Source organism: Salvelinus fontinalis, chromosome 6 (assembly GCF_029448725.1).
Source record: "Salvelinus fontinalis isolate EN_2023a chromosome 6, ASM2944872v1, whole genome shotgun sequence".
In the NCBI taxonomy this organism is placed as follows: domain Eukaryota; kingdom Metazoa; phylum Chordata; class Actinopteri; order Salmoniformes; family Salmonidae; genus Salvelinus; species Salvelinus fontinalis.
In genome coordinates this window covers 26,886,081-26,903,318 of record NC_074670.1, presented here as the reverse complement: position 1 = coordinate 26,903,318, position 17,238 = coordinate 26,886,081, and the positions used below count along the sequence as shown (strand labels likewise).

The window sequence follows — 17,238 nt, the reverse complement described above, 5'->3', positions numbered from 1 at the left end:
GAACCGAGCAGCAGCTTGCTCACAATAAAAGAGAGCAGAGAGAAACAGGAAATTACCTACCCTGAAGCTAAGATAACGCTAGCTAGCACGTTAAAACTGAGGCAGTGCACTAAAGCGGAACAGCCTTTTGCTCTAGCTGAAGCTACTGTATTTGCTTAACTTAAAAGGCCCTACCACGGCTAAAATACAGCTATTAAATTTAGACTCGAGCACTGGGCTAGGCAACAGTCAACAGCTGAAATTGTGTGGGTCAATTTCCAATCAAATCATTGCTAATGCTAACAGGAGCAACCATTTGCTAAATGTGATACAACACTGTCAATTTCCACCCTAAAACCATTGTGCTAATATTAATGGAGGAATATATGCTGAAGTTAAAGACAACAACAAGTTCAGACAGTTCTGTGCCAGAAGGGTACGTCACCGTGGCTTAAAACAATTCTAGCTTAGTGCTAATGCTACCAGGGCTATTAATCCAGCCAAGAACGTTTATGAGTTGGGGAAACTATGTACGTTGAAAGAGAATACTAGAGACATAGGCCCAACTTTATGTCATGCGGTATAGGCCCAACTTTATGTCATCCGGTATAGGCCCAACTTTATGTCATACGGTATAGGCCCAACTTTATGTCATACGGTATAGGCCCAACTTTATGTCATGCGGTATAGGCCCAACTTTATGTCATGCGGTATAGGCCCAACTTTATGTCATGCGGTATAGGCCCAACTTTATGTCATGCGGTATAGGCCCAACTTTATGTCATGCGGTATAGGCCCAACTTTATGTCATGCGGTATAGGCCCAACTTTATGTCATGCGGTATAGGCCCAACTTTATGTCATGCGGTATAGGCCCAACTTTATGTCATGCGGTATAGGCCCAACTTTATGTCATGCGGTATAGGCCCAACTTTATGTCATGCGGTATAGGCCCAACTTTATGTCATGCGGTATAGGCCCAACTTTATGTCATGCGGTATAGGCACAACTTTATGTCATGCGGTATAGGCACAACTTTATGTCATGCGGTATAAGGTGTGAGACAATCAATAAAAGTCACAAGTCAATGAAAACAGATACAATGGAGTAGGCCCTACTCAATATAAGGCTTGTTTGCACAGTACAGTTGTCTGGCTGGCTGTCCAAAAGCCTTGTTTGTTTAATCACAGCACATGAGACCCTACATATCTTTTGGTGTATAAATTCGTACAGTAAGCTGTATCGATCTTAGTGCACAGTGTCTCCCTCTGTTCAAACAATGGAGTAAGGAGGGAATATGATGTTTCCGTTTCAGTCGACTCTCTCTGACTCCTCTGTTTACAGTTCACTAGAGCACAGATTGTCAGTCACTCTGCCAAGGACAAGAGTCAAAATCCCATTACAAAATGGCATGAGTGGCTTGGGGAGTCTGTCAGTAAAAGCTAACTGTTGTCATATATCCTACTAGCAAGAAAACCCTTCCACAGAAAACCCACAACTGTGCTGAATAGGGACACTTCAATTTAGCCCTTGGCTACACTTGGATAGGCTAGGTGAATGTGCATATAAATCGGTAATTTAGATCCACTTCAAATAGATCTCCATTTGACAATGTGGGGTATATATCCACCAAAGAGAGTAATGCGCGTGATAAAGGAGTGACGTTCTATTCAGCGGTGTCACGTCCTGACCATAGTTCTTATGTGTTTTGCTTGTTTAGTGTTGGTCAGGACGTGAGCTGGGTGGGAATTCTATGTTGTGTGTCTAGTTTGTCTGTTTCTATGTTCAGCCTAATATGGTTCTCAATCAGAGGCAGCTGTCTATCGTTGTCCCTGATTGAGAATCATATATAGATGGCTTGTTTTGTGTTGGGGGGTGTGGGTGATTGTTTCCTGTCTCTGTGTTTGTGTTCTGCACCAGATAGGTCTGTCTTGGTTTTCACATTTGTTATTTTGTATTTTGTATAGTGTTCACGTATTCATCTCTTTGTTTATTAAATATGTTGAACACTAGCCGCGCTGCATTTTGGTCCTCTCCTTCATCCCAGGAAGAAAACCATTACAAGCGGAGGCTTTATAAACGTTTAGCAGGAGACAGGGTTGCCGGGGAAGTCAGCCAGTAATGGAGTAAGAAGATGGATGACAGTAGGACTAAAAACACCAAACAGATCAATAGTGCACTGTGTAGACTCTCCCACTCAAATCATAACCTCCTGACTAAACTGTGGTTTGACGAAATCCCACAGATTCTGTATGTGGTTGGACAACTCAATTTACTTCCACGAGAGCATAGTTTGCCTCAACAATATAGTATTGTTTGGCTGTCCAATACAGTAGTCTGGCGAGTGCTTACATGAACTAGCTAATCAGGAAGATTATCCATAATGCTCTGGATGGAGTTTACAGTGAAGTATTATTTTAGGACAGAAGAGTGAATGAGATTGTCTCTTAATGGATGTTTTGATCTACAGAGTTTTTGTGACAGGGTACAACCAGTAGGGCTTTAGCATTGTGTCAAGGTTAAATCTCTCTAGGGATGCATATACAGTTGAAGTCGGAAGTTTACATACACTTGGAGTCATTAAAACTCGTTTTTCAACCACTCCATAAATTTCTTGTTAACAAACTATAGTTTTGACAAGTCTGTTAGGACATCTACTTTGTGCATGGCACAAGTCATTTTTCCCCAAAATTGTTTACAGACAGATTATTTCACTTATAATTCCCTGTATCAGAGGTTTACATGCACTATATTGACTGTGTCTTTAAACAGCTTGGAAAATTCAAGAAAATTATGTCATGGCTTTAGAAGCTTCTGATAAGCTAATTGACATCATTTGAGTCAATTGGAGGTGTACCTGTGGACGTATTTCAAGGCCTACCTTCATACTCAGTGCCTCTTTGCCTGACATCATGGGAAAATCAAAAGAAACCAGCCAAGACCTCAGAAAATAAATTGTAGACCTCCACAAGTCTGGTTCATCCTTGGGAGCAATTTCCAAACTCCTGAAGGTACCACATGCATCTGTACAAACAATAGTACGCAAGTATAAACACCATGGGACCCGAGAAGAACATACTTTGGTACGAAAAGTACAAATCAATCCCAGAACAACAGCAAAGGACCATGTGAAGATGCTGGAGGAAACAGGTACAAAAGTATCTATATCCACAGTAAAACGAGTCCTATATCGACATAACCTGAAAGGCTGCTCAACAAGGAAGAAGCCACTACTACAAAACCTCCATGAAAAAGCCAGACTACGGTTTGCAACTGCACATGGGGACAAAGATCGTACTTTTTAGAGAAATGTCCTCTGGTCTGATGAAACAAAATAGAACTGTTTGGCCATAATGACCATCATTAGATTTGGAGGAAAAAGGGGGATGTTTGCAAGCCGAAGAACACCATTCCAACCGTGAAGCACGGGGGTGGCAGCATCATGTTGTGGGGGTGCTTTGCTGCAGGAGGGACTGGTGCACTTCACAAAATAGATGGCATCATGAGGGAGGAAAATGTGTGGATATATTGAAGCAACATCTCAAGACATCTGTCAGGAAGTTAAAGCGTACTTCCAAAGTTGTGGCAAAATGGCCTAAGGACAACAAAGTCAAGGTATTGGAGTGGCCATCACAAAGCCCTGACCTCAATCCTATAGAAAATGTGTGGGCAGATCTGAAAAGCGTGTGTGAGCAAGAAGGCCTACAAACCTGATTCAGTTACACCAGCTCTGTCAGGAGAATGCACCCAACTTATTGTGGGAAGCTTGTGGAAGACTACCCGAAACATTTGACCCAGGTTAAACCATTTTAAAGGCAATGCTGCCAAATACTAATTGAGTGTATGTAAACTTCTGACCCACTGGGAGTGTGATGAAAGAAATAAAAGCTGAAATAAATCATTCTCTCTACTATTATTCTGACATTTCACATTCTCAAAATAAAGTGGTGATCCTAACTGACCTAAGACAGGGGATTTTTACTATGATTAAATGTCAGGAATTGTGAAAAACTGCGTTTAAATGTATTTGGCTATGGTGTATGTAAACTTCCAACTTCAACTGTACCTTCACTTCTAATCACACACACACTATCTCTCTCTCTCTGTTTCTCTCTCTCTGTGTTGCTCTCGCTCTCTCTCTCTCTCTCTCTCTGTCTCTCTCCCTCTCCCCCCCAACACTGGTCCCGTGTGGCTCAGTTGGTAGAGCATGGCGCTTGCAACGCCAGGGTTGTGGGTTCATTCCCCACGGGGGGACCAGGATGAATATGTATGAACTTTCCAATTTGTAAGTCGCTCTGGATAAGAGCGTCTGCTAAATGACTTAAATGTAAATGTAAACACTTCCATGTTGGCGCTCTGCCACCTCATCCAACTGCAGATGTCATTAATAACTCCCCCCGTGTAGGTGTGTGCTCCACTGTCATCACTCTAAATCCCATTTGGAAGCAGACCGCCTTCATAAAAGGACATGTTTGTCTCAATGATTATAGACTAGACCTATAGGTTGTTAATTCCCAAGCATAAATCCTCAGTGAGAATACTGTGCAAACAGTACCATCTGCACATTATAGAACAGGTCTTTTCCGGTGATGACACTTCAGATGATAGATGCCTTTTATTAATAAGATAAGAAGTGTCCTTAGTTACAACCCAAAACAGATCAGGTTCCCACCAATGACAAAGCCACTATCAACTCTCATTGGCTGTGTTTACACAAGCAGCCCAATTCTGATATATATTTTTCTAATATTTGGTCTTTTGACCAATCACCTGATCTATTCACATCAGATCTTTTTCAGAGCCAAATATAACAATAATGTGCAATTGAAAAGCCATTCTTACATCGGTTCAAAATACCGCCTTCAACAAGGCAAAAGGAAGTGTCCTTTCCAGCTGTGGATTAAGAAGGACAGCTGTAGGTTGGTATGATCACATATCCTCCCTTGAGCTATGCTATTCTGGTGAGAAGACATGCTAAATGTTACAGCATAATAACTAGAACTTCCGAAAGGTATGAATGAAATTAGCAGAACAACATAATATGTTTTTTAATCAGAATTGACCTGCTTGTGTAAACGCGGACATTGAGGCTGACTAAGAGGTAACATAATAGAACATTTCATGGAAAAGCTCATCAACACCAAGTTATAGTAAAATACTGCAGAGAGAGAGTGGCTTGGAGTCACCAGCAGCCTTGTTATAATCATCAGAAGTGTAGCTATAGCAGCTCAGCTAAACTGCAGCTCTAGTGCATTATGCCTGATAAACCCAACTGAAATACAGTGGAACATGCCAGTAATTGCCTGCTGATGTCCAGAAGAGTTTTCTTACTATTAATAAACACACAGTCAAATGTGAATTAAATTGCTGGGAATTTCCGTGTAAATGATTTGAAGTGTTATGGTCCAAATTAATAGCAATTGGCTTCAGATGTACTGTACATGGTGAGGAGAGAAGACGCATGGCCATGATTAGTTATGGGGAAAACCATCAATATCCTTTATAGGTAACTGCAGTAATCTTCATCCCTGTTTCTTCACTACCTGGGTAGGCCGACAGTATATGTAATTATAAGCTGGGTGGTTCGAGCCTTGAATGCTGATTGGCTGACAGCCGTAGTATATCAGACCGTATACCACGGGTATGACAAAACATATATTTTTACTGCTCTAATTACGTCGGTAACCAGTTTATAATAGCAATAAGGCACCTCGGGGGTTTGTGGTATATGGCCAATTCACCACGGCTAAGGGCTATCCAGGCACTCTGCGCTGCGTCGCACATTAAAACAGCCTTTAGCTGTTGTATATTGGCCATATACGACACCCCCTTGTGCCTTATTGCTTAAATATACCTCAAACAGTATCCAATGTATCAAGTTTCTGGTTGAGCCATATTTTCACACCATACTCCCAGCAAAACCTTGGCTTGCCTCAGTGTCATGTGTGCAGAGCACTGCATGCTGGGCCGTGTCAGTGCGGCCCACTCACTCCTGGCACACGTCTGGTCTGTTTGAAGTGATCCCCACAGGGTCCAGTCAACAAACACCTACGCTGGTACCATTCTGTCCACCATGGTGAAACACATACACACTGAGGAGCATGTGTATCTAGTCAAGTCCATTTGATTGGGCAGTATGTTTCTGTTCAACAGGGAGCACATTACCCATAGACACTTTGATAGGTATTACTATCAATACAGGTGTATTGATAGTAATACCATAATCATTTCGAATCATAATCATTTTAGACCATAATAATTTCCAGTGTACAGTACACATCGAGCGAGAGACCAAATTCACATTCTTGTGAGTCTCTTTTTTGCTTTCTATAATTTCCTCAATACCAGAAAGCTTGTTAGTGAGGGGGTAGCAAACAACATGGAATACAAATATCTCAACATCTGTTTGTAACAGACTAACTGCAATGGAAATATATGTCCTTCTAGAGACTAAATATTGAACTAAATGAGGAACCAATGGTCCAAAACTAAAGATCCTATGAATATACTGTAGAATGCTCCTGAATGTGTGAAATTAAGTAAATGTGTTTAAATTGGTTCCCCTTGAGGTGCCGCTCTGAAAGACCAGAGGTTAAACCAATACCATTTCACTTATTCTAATTCCAAGCGAAAGTTGCATGAGTTGCAGTTTTGAGAATACTCTACAACATGATAGACTAGACAGAGTCTGTCTAGGAAATAAAGTAATTGAATTGCCCTCAAGGAATAAGTCTAGGTAGACAATAGAGTGCTCTGTTGAGTTAAGGCAGACAGGTAGAGAGCCTTGGAAATCCCTTGAGGACATACATACAAGCTCGCTCGCACGCACGCACGCACTCACACACACACCTTTTTATTTAATGTCAATCTACCACAAACTGCAAAGAAAGGAGAGAAAAGAGTATCATATTAAAAAAGAAAGTTGTGGAAAATAGGGAAGGGTGAGGTGAGGTTATTACAGTAACTTTCAAAATATGATCTACTTAGACAGCTAAGTTATGACTCAGTTCATTTTTCTCTCTCGCCGTTATTCAGATATCTGCTGCCTGGTCTGGTCGAAACATCAATCAGTTATTGGCTGCTCTGGTCTAAGCGTCCAGGGGTTGCCTGGAGCGATCGAAACCCTCTTCCATTATTCGTGCCTGGTTTTCTGGGCATAAGGACAGTGGTGCAGCGGCCAAGTCATCCCTCAGTGATGATGTATGGGCGTGTGAGGTGATAAACTCCCACCAACAGGACAATGGTCAAATGTATTCAGTTTACAGTAGTCTACAACAATGTGGGCGATATACAGTACCCGGCAAAAGTTTGGACACACATACACCTACTTCTTCTTGATTCCACTATTTTTTACATTGTAGAATAATACTGAAGACATCAAAACTATGACATAACACATATGGAATCATATAGTAACCAAAAAAGTGTTAAACAAATCCAAATATACTTTATATTTGAGATTCTTCAAAGTAGCCACCATTTGCCTTGATGACAGCTTTGCACACGCTTGGCATTCTCTCAACCAGCTTTATGAGGTAGTCACCTGGAATGCATTTCAATTAATAGGTGTGCCTTGTTAAAAGTCCATTTGTGGAATTTCTTTCTTTCTTGAAGGGTTTGAACCAATCAGTTGTGTTATGACAAGGTAGGGGTGGTATACAGAAGATAGCCCTATTTGGTAAAAGACCAAGTCCATATTATGGCAAGAACAGCTCAAATAAGCAAATAGAAACGACAGTTCATCATTACTTTAACCTCTACATCATCCGTGGGATGGTTGAGCTAACGTAGGCTAATGTGATTAGCATGAGGTTGTAAGTAACAAGAAACTTTCCCAGGACATAGACATATCTGATATGGGCAGAAAGCTTAAATTCTAGTTAATCTAACTGCACTGTCCAATTTACAGTAGCTATAACAGTGAAAGAATACCACGCTATTGTTTGAGGAGAGTGCACAGTTATGAACTTGAAAACGTATTAATAAACCAATTAGGCACATTTTGGCAGTCTATACACAACATTTTGAACAGAAATGCAATGGTTCATTGAATCAGTCTAACACTTTTCACATACACTTCTGCCATCTATTGGCCAAAATATAAATTGGGCCTAATCTGGAATATTACATTTTGGCCTTTCTCTTGCACTTCAAAGATGGTGGAACAAAACAAAAACAAAAATATGCATGTTTTTTTCTTTGTATTATCTTTTACCAGATCTAATATGTTATATTCTCCTACATTCATTTCACATTTCCACAAACTTCAAAGTGTATACTTTCAAATTGTATGAAGATTATGCATATCCTTGCTTCAGGTCCTGAACTACAGGCAGTTAGATTTGGGTATGTCATTTAGGCGAAAATTGAAAAAAGGGATCAGTCAATCCGGAAAATGTCAAAAACTTTGAAGGTTTCCTCAAGTGTAGTTGCAAAACCCATCAAGCGCTATGATTAAACCGGCCCTCATGAGGACCGCCACAAGAAAGGAAGACCCAGAGTTACCTCTGCTGCAGAGAATAAGTTTATTAGAGTTAACTGCACCTCAGATTGCAGCCAAAATAAATTCTTCACAGATTTCAAGTAACAGACACATCTCAACATCAACTGTTCAGAGGAGACTGTGTGAATCAGACCTTCATGGTCAAATTGGTGCAAATAAACCACTATTAAAGGACACCAATGAGAAGAAGAGACTTGCTTTGGCCAAGAAACACGAGCAATGGACATTAGACCGGTGGAAATATGTCCTCTGGTCTGATGAGTCCAAATTTGAAATGTTTGGTTCCAACCGCCTTGTCTTTGTGAGACACAGAGTAGGTGAACGGAGGATCTCTGCATCTGTGGTTCCCACTGTGAAGCATGGAGGAGGAGGTGTGGGGTGCTTATTTAGAACTCAAAGGCACACTTAGTCAGCATTGCTACCCCAGTATTCTGCAGCGATAGCCGTCCCATCTGGTTTGCGCTTAGTGGGATTATCATTTGTTTTTCAACAGGACAATGACCTCCAGACTGTGTAAGGGCTATTTGACCAAGAATGAGAGTGATGGAGTGCTGCATCAGATAAGCTGGCCTCCACAATCACCAGACCTCAACCCAATTAAGATGGTTTGGGATGAGTTGGACCGCAGAGTGAAGGAAAAGCACTCAACAAGTGCTCAGCATATGTGGGAACTCCTTCAAGGCTGTTGGGAAAGCATTCCTCATGAAGCTGGTTGAGAGAATGCCAGGAGTGTGCAAAGCTGTCATCAAGGCAAAGGGTGGCTACTTTAAAGAATCTAAAATCTAAAATATATTTTGATTTGTTTAACACTTTTTTGGTTACTACATGATTCCATATAGGTTTTTTCATAGTTTTGATGTCTTCACTATTATTCTACAATGTAAAAAATAGTGAAATCAAGAAAAACCCTTGAATGAGTAGGTGTGTCCAAACTTTTGACGGGTACTGTACCTAGAAAGAGACCCAAAGGAAATGTATTTCTTTATTTGATTACATTGTGTCACTGCTGCCTGAACACTGCACAGGCTAGACACTCCTGGGTTGGGCATTGCAGGGTGGAGGTATACCTGAGAGAGGATGATGAGAGGCTGTTCAGCAGGAGCAGCAAACAGAGAGTAGACAATATCTATTTATTTAGCTGTTCCTTTCTGTCCAGCTCCAATGCCATGTTTGGATGTGCGTAAACACACTCCTTTCATGGCTCATACAGTAGCTCCCCTCACCCAGACAGTATGCATGGTTCTGCAGAGAAAGAGAGAGAGAGGTCCCCTCTGGAAAGGGCGAAGCCCAACATGAGTCACGTCATCCCTGTCATCATTCCCTGGGTGGAACCTCTCTCAGTGTGCGTAGTCAACCTTGGCTCACTACAGCAGTTAGCAACACCATGTCAAACAACATGTCATCCCAGCATCCATTTTAGTTCCCCACACTGCTATATGGATATTCAAAGAAAAATCAGCTGTGGATGCATTCCCAGTGCCGATAATGAAAAATGTCATTATAAGCATCTGTGGAAGTTGCCCTTGCTCTACAGAATAGTTGAATATACACAATATTGTACAATTTGAGAGGGCTTCTTCATGTCGGTTTTGAGAGGCAACAAGGGGATGAAATGGGTGATATATGCAGAGGGAGACAACTCAATGAGCTTGTATACCCTTCACTGATGTAACGGTCCATAGGTTTTAACAGTACAGTACTTGAATTTGATGATGGTGGTATCCATGTCAAGGGGATCTACTTTGTACCACTCCTGTCCACCTTTAAACGGAGGCTCTGATTCTCTAATAGAAGCTATTGGCATTTGATTATACCTACTGTAATGCCTGAGTGGTAATGCCTACGTGTGAAATAATAGATATGTGGAGGGTTTTTACAATTATCATGGTCGTTTCATGGCTCATAACGACAATGTTGTGGTCAATCTACTGTTTCAAATGTAGCAGCAGGTGTAGATGCTCACACCATAATGCCCGGCTTTCAACTGAAATATGAAAAAATCGTGACTATGTGTGCTGGATGTGACAATTGTAAAAGGTTGGAGAGGAATGTCTAAAATGTCCTTGCTGGAGAAAGGGAATCTTACAAACAGGAAATTGTACACTGCAGTGATACCAGAGAGGAGAAGGTGATTTCTCTAACAGAACCCAAGAATATACCGCAGGGATTATGGGAGCAGAAGATTATGATGCTGGGGACTGGGGTACTCTCTATGCAGATATCCTCACCACTGCATTCTGTAGAAACTATGGCAAGCTCTCCATTCTCAGTGTTATGCATTGGCTTATTACCATGTGTTGCTGTTACAAATTTAGCCAATGTGAAGTGTTTGAAATTGCTACTATACAGCTACAAGGTTTGCTCTTGTTTTCCTACTGCGTGCACTGAGGCTATTTGTTTTGCTACCGCTTTACAGTTTGGTTTACAACATTTACATTCCTCTGAGGTAGATACCCCTTATGGCAGATTAAAAGCAAATGTGCTGTCAGTGGAAGACTGATGGTAATGTGCTTTGAGAACTCCGTCGAGACACAGAAAAAAAGGCATTGATTATCTCTCAGTTGTACAGTCAATCTATAAGAAAGTGTAAATGTAAATGGCCTGTGTTTCTGGATTGCTAGGTGGTGATGATGCCAATAGGTACCGAGATGAGATCCTCAGACCCCTTGTGAGACCATATGCTGACACATGCACATTTGTGGCCTGCTGGAGGTCATTTTGCAGGGCGCTGGCAGTGCACCTCCTTGCACAAAGGCGGAGGTAGCGGTCCTGCTGCTGGGTTGTTGCCCTCCTACGGCCTCCTCCACGTCTCCTGATGTACTGGCCTGTCTCCTGGTAGCGCCTCCATGCTCTGGACACTACGCTGACAGACACAGCAAACCTTTTTGCCACAGCTCGCATTGATGTGCCATCCTTGATGAACTGCACTACCTGAACCACTTGTGTGGGTTGTAGACTCCGTCTCATGCTACCACTAGAGTGAGAGCACCGCCAGCATTCAAAAGTGACCAAAACATCAGCCAGGAAGCATAGGAACTGAGAAGTGGTCTGTGGTCACCACCTGCAGAATCACTCCTTTTTTGGGGGTGTCTTGCTAATTGCCTATAATTTCCACCTTTTGTCTATTCCATTTGCACAACAGCATGTGAAATTTATTGTCAATCAGTGTTGCTTCCTAAGTGGACAGTTTGATTTCACAGAAGTGTGATTGACTTGGAGTTACATTGTGTTGTTTAAGTGTTCCCTTTATTTTTTTGAGCAGTGTATATTGGATACTGGTGGATGAGAATGAGTTGAATGTCTGTGTTGCTGGTCTGTTTCAGGATGTGTTATGGTAATGCAGTAAGCCACAGTGCTCACAGTGCTCACAGTGCTCACAGCCACCATGGAGTCAAATTGTAACTTGTGACAAGGCTCATCTTTGAGGACAGCCCAGAGCACACCCTAATCAGCAGAGGTAGCAGGCAGAAAATAAGAACACCAAACTGTCCAGCTCCCTTCACTGTCGTGTGGCTAACTGTGGAGGCTGGAGCTGCTGTCGCATATCCATGATACCCTCCCTCTTCAATGGATAACCTCCATTCTATTGTTATTGTACGATTAGACCAACTCTCCTTTAGTATAGCCACCCAGAGCTGGATCCAGAGCCTCTTGTGTCTCAATACTTCCCCAGTTTGTCAAGCTTGCTGGTACTTGATGTACTTGATTGTACTTCTGTGCCACATCACTGCTCAAGGAGCCCAAACAGCCACTGTATTTAATGAATACTGCCTTTAACGCCACTTTAGAAATGGCTCATCTGGCCTCAACGGGTTGTTGAACAAGCACAAACAACAGAGGGAGTAATATCAAAACTTCAATGAAGGTTATGCATTGAAGAGGAATGTATCATCATGGGCATGACTGTAACTGTCACCAACCTGAACTGCCATGCCATTCTCAATGTATTCTGTTTTACCCTGTACTCTACAGTACACACACCTTTCAGAAGTAATCTCTCAAGGTTACACTACAATGAGTATTGCAGCATCAGAAGAGTAGTGAATCAGCCAAGAGACTGACGGAGGAATTACTGCAAGGTTAGAGAAAAACATACATTTATAAACTCAGCCAAAAAAGAAACGTCCCTTTTTCAGGACCCTGTCTTTCAAAGATAATTCGTAAAAATCCAAATAATTTCACAGATCTTCATTGTAAAGGGTTAAACACTGTTTCCCATGCTTGTTCAATGAAACATAAACAATTAATGAACATGCACATTTGGAACAGTCGTTAAGACACTAACAGCTTACAGACGGTAGGCAATTAAGGTCACAGTTATGAAAACTTAGGACACTAAAGAGGCCTTTCTACTGACTCTGAAAAACACCAAAAGAAAGATGCCCAGGGTCCCTGCTCATCTGCGTGAATGTGCCTAATAGGCTGACCACACTGCTCGCGTTGCGTGCACGAGCGTTGCAAAATACATTTAGGAATCGTATTCAATTATTGCACCCACACTGCTCGCAGTGAAAGACGAATTGTGTTGCCGGTTGTCGTGGTAATACTATGAAAGTTTAGATGCCAATCACCATATAAGTTCAAATTTGAAAAAGCCTGGAAGGAGGAGAGAAGACTAGAAACGATTCGGTTGAACGTTTTATGTGTGGATTTTATTGTCGGAGTAGAGGACCTTGTGCATTTCAGGTAAAATAACAACCTAATGTTAATATGCCAGGACAAATTAGCTAGCAACAGCAAGGTAGCTAAATAGGACAAATTAGCTACCAAGTGCAAGCTAACTAGCTAAATTGCCATAAATGTTTAATGCTTTTCGACCTGTCCCCAAATTAACGTAATTGGTTCAGAGTTTCTTTTGATATTTTAACCTGTGTGTCGTGATCGCGTTTGGTGTAGGGGGACAAAATAAATGTATGGACGATGTCGCACGATGTCGCACGATGGCGCACTTGAGCAGCCGGTTTGGGTTCCGTGTTAGGCATGTTGCAAGGAGGCATGAGGACTGCAGATGTGGCCTGCGCAAAAAATTGCAATGTCCGTACTGTGAGGCGCCTAAGACAGCGCTACAGGGAGACAGGACGGACAACTGATCATGTAACAACACCTGCACAGGATCGGTACATCCAAACATCACACCTGCGGGAAAGGTACAGGATGGCTGCCGAGTTACACTAGGAACGCACACTCCCTCCATCAGTGCTCAGACTGTAATAGGCTGAGAGAGGCTGGACTGAGGGCTTGTAGGCCTGTTGTAAGGCAGGTCCTCACCAGACATCACCGGCAACAACGCCTATGGGCACAAACCAACCGTCGCTGGACAAGACTGGCAAAAAGTGCTCTTCACTGACGAGTCGCAGTTTTGTCAGACCAGGGGTGATGGTTGGGTGATGGTCGGATTCGAGTTTATCGTCGAAGGAATGAGCGTTACACCGAGGCCTGTACTCTGGAGTGGGATCGATTTGGAGGTGGAGGGTCCGTCATGGTCTGGGGTGGTGTGTCACAGCATCATCGGATTGAGCTTGTTGTCATTGCAGGCAATCTCAACGCTGTGCGTTACATGGAAGACATCCTCCTCCTTCATGTGGTACCCTTCCTGCAGGCTCATCCTGACATGACCCTCCAGCATGACAATGTCACCAGCCATACTGCTCGTTCTGTGCGTGATTTCCTGCAAGACAGGAATGTCAGTATTCTACCATGGCCAGCAAAGAGCCCGGATCTCAATCCCATTGAGCACGTCTGGGACCTGTTGGATCGGAGGATGAGGGCTAGGGCCATTCCCCCCAGAAATGTTCGGGAACTTGCAGGTGCCTTGGTGGAAGAGTGGGGTAACATCTCACAGCAAGAACTGGCAAATCTGGTGCAGTCCATGAGGAGGAGACGCACTGCAGTACTTAATGTAGCTGGTGGCCACACCAGATACTGACTGTTATTTTTGATTTTGATCCCCCTTTGTTCAGGGACACATTATTCTATTTCTGTTAGTCACATGTCTGTGGAACTTGTTCAGTTTATGTCTCAGTTGTTGAATCTTGTTATGTTCATACAAATATTTACACATGTTACGTTTGCTGAAAATAAAAGCAGTTGACAGTGAGAGGACGTTTCTTTATTTGCTGAGTTTATATCTGAGTCACCAACAGGCGTTGCAAGCTACAGCAGGACTTGATTGACAACAAGCATAACAAATGAAAGGGAGGGTAGTAAATACGGTGTCACTATTTGGCAAGCACTGTAATCCAATCCATAGGCCTAGTCAATTAGATTATAAACTGATGTAAATCACAAAGCATCTTCCAATCACATTTTGATCTTAATAAATAGTGTGTTAGCCTACAAATGTTTATTTTATTATGTTATCATTCTATTGGTAAAGGCCATATTGTAGTTAATCCTATCCAAGGTGAGAACACATGGACATTGTAACAACATTATATGGCTATAGCCTAGTAAACGAAATGTAACAGTGATTGCGAATAAAGGATTGTAAAAGAGATAGGTGTCAATTGTTGTAAAATATTTTTCCCAGAAGGCCTTTTCTATCAGGCCAATGTGCCAATCAGTAACCGTAGCCTATCCATTCATAGACGCTGGGACAACCCGACGTTGCCTTCAAAAATCGACCATATGGGGTTATGTGTCATGTTTTTTAATGACAAGGTCATTGTAGCAGAACTAACGCCACACTGCAATGACATAGAAAGGAAGAAAATAAGAGTTCGTCAATTCGTTGAGTTCTAAGCAAGATTCGTTCATCTTCAGGTTCACAGAGCGCAAGGTCATTTATCGCGTTCTACGCGTAATGAATAGGTCGCAGCCGTTTATGCCGCTTCTTTTAAAACTCAAAATAAACAGTCTACATATAGCCTATGTTAAACACATTCACTGATGCTCAACAGTGTGTGTAGCCTATACCTTATGGTTCAGGGTGAATATATCCAACCATCAAATCAAATGCAAGCTGTCCAGACTGGTGAAGGGGCGAGGCGAAGGTGAGAGTCATTATGTAAATTAACGCCACTTAACCATAAACTAAACTATGGAAGAGTCTTCACCACTATACGTACACGTACTGTAGCCTATATTTATCCAGGTTATGTCATGCTTGAGAAGAACTCAGTGTTCAATAGTAATGATGGCTAAGATGTGATAGCGCAGGGATGGAGCTGGGATGCAGGTTTACATTATTACGCACGAGACCACGGGACAAATTTGGTGGCTTTCGAAATGCTATTCGTTCTTTGGAGATATGTTCTTTTTGTTGTAAAAACAGATGTATATCACTTGTATTTTACTCACAGACGTCGACTTCTCCTCTGGCTCTTTCACTAACAGGCTATTAAGGGATGGGGTGGGGGTCATTTTCTATCGGTTGTGCGTTCTTGCTATCGCTCAAAATAACATCCGGAGCTCGCTGTGGGAAACTATTGACTAGGCTATTTAACACAATTATTGCAATACTGCCCTAAATGCTCTTGATAAACATCGAGTATGACGAAATAAGCGGGAAATAAATGTAACCAAGACTTATAATCGTCCTTACCTTTGGTAGAAAAGGTTGGCGTTTTTCCACTTGACCGTAACTGTATTTATCTTAAGGTTGTCACCGTGTTCAAAAATATATAAAGGTGTTAAATCCGGTCTATGAAAATTGTTCTGTGGTCACCTACCCAGTTTAGAATACAACCTAACCCTGTTATGTGCACAAGGCTGACGTGGTACGACAGCGCTACCCTACCACACAGCATCCTTCTTGGAGCATCCCCCTCCTCTCGAGCATCCCCCTCCTCTCGAGCATCCATCCCTCTCCTCTCGCGTACCCCATTCTCTTCAGAGAGGGGGTTCCTCTTTTGCTTCAGTGTGGACGTTAGAATGTCAATGGAGCCGTATGCTGTTTGTGACGTGGCATTCATTAATTCTTCCAACCACGGAAGCATTTGAAGACATATTATGATATAAGGTATCTTAAGGGTTTTTTCGTTTTTATAGACTATAGATTTCTTCCCAAACTGATATGGATTCGACTTAGATTTTCGCCATACTCACCACATTGTTGGTGCAATGATCTGTGCACGAGATGTCTCTGCCTACACGTGCTGCAGCTCGTGGCTATAATTGGCCATGAAAATGATACTGTTTGATATTCATTTGGATGACTCAAGTGTTGTTCTGAATTAAAGCAGCACTGGCTTGAATTTAAATGTGTAAATCTTGTGTAGAACTACTTTTAGGTATTTATTTTGGGTATCATCTTGAATACCCATTAGGCTATCAGTATCAACTTTAAATTAATACATGTGCAATAAAAGACTGATAAATCATTTGGGAGAAGTAAAAGGTGTAACATTTTCAGGAAAGTTATTGCTGTAAATTAATCTGTTAAACTGAGATGGAGAAACCTTACCACTGTCTGTGCAAACCATAAATTGTAACACCAAGATAGACTAACATACACTACCAAACTGTACACTGCACCATACGTCTAACCCTGATAGGCCTACCTATTGCCATGCCAACTGCAAACCCTCTCCATCATGATCTCATCAGACCAGATGAGTCCCTGGCCTTTAGCTTCCGGCCTTACTATAGTCGCCAGCCACAGTCTATTTCAGAGATGGCCAGCTGCCATTTGGACAGGTCCTACAGGCTGGTATTTATTGACCACAACAGTCCAACTCCTATCTTTACCCCAATCTCTGCCCTGATTACACATTAGATTAGCCTATACCCTTTAATTCACAAAAAGTGAGAAGAGTG

The 17,238-nt window shown here is 42.1% G+C and overlaps 1 protein-coding gene across 2 annotated transcripts in view; it reads right to left on the bottom strand.

The window, feature by feature from the left end:
* LOC129857499 (synaptic vesicle glycoprotein 2A-like) overlaps positions 1-16,546 on the bottom strand; it is a 56,879-nt gene extending 40,333 nt beyond the window's left edge. Inside the window, exon 1 of one of the 2 annotated variants that reach the window (XM_055925822.1) lies at positions 16,528-16,546. The gene's annotated coding sequence lies outside the window, so the exon portion shown is untranslated. Of the gene's footprint in view, positions 1-16,024; positions 16,466-16,527 lie in introns of those variants that run through there. The other variant, XM_055925821.1, reaches the window with a different exon arrangement.
* Positions 16,547-17,238: the final 692 nt, after the last annotated feature.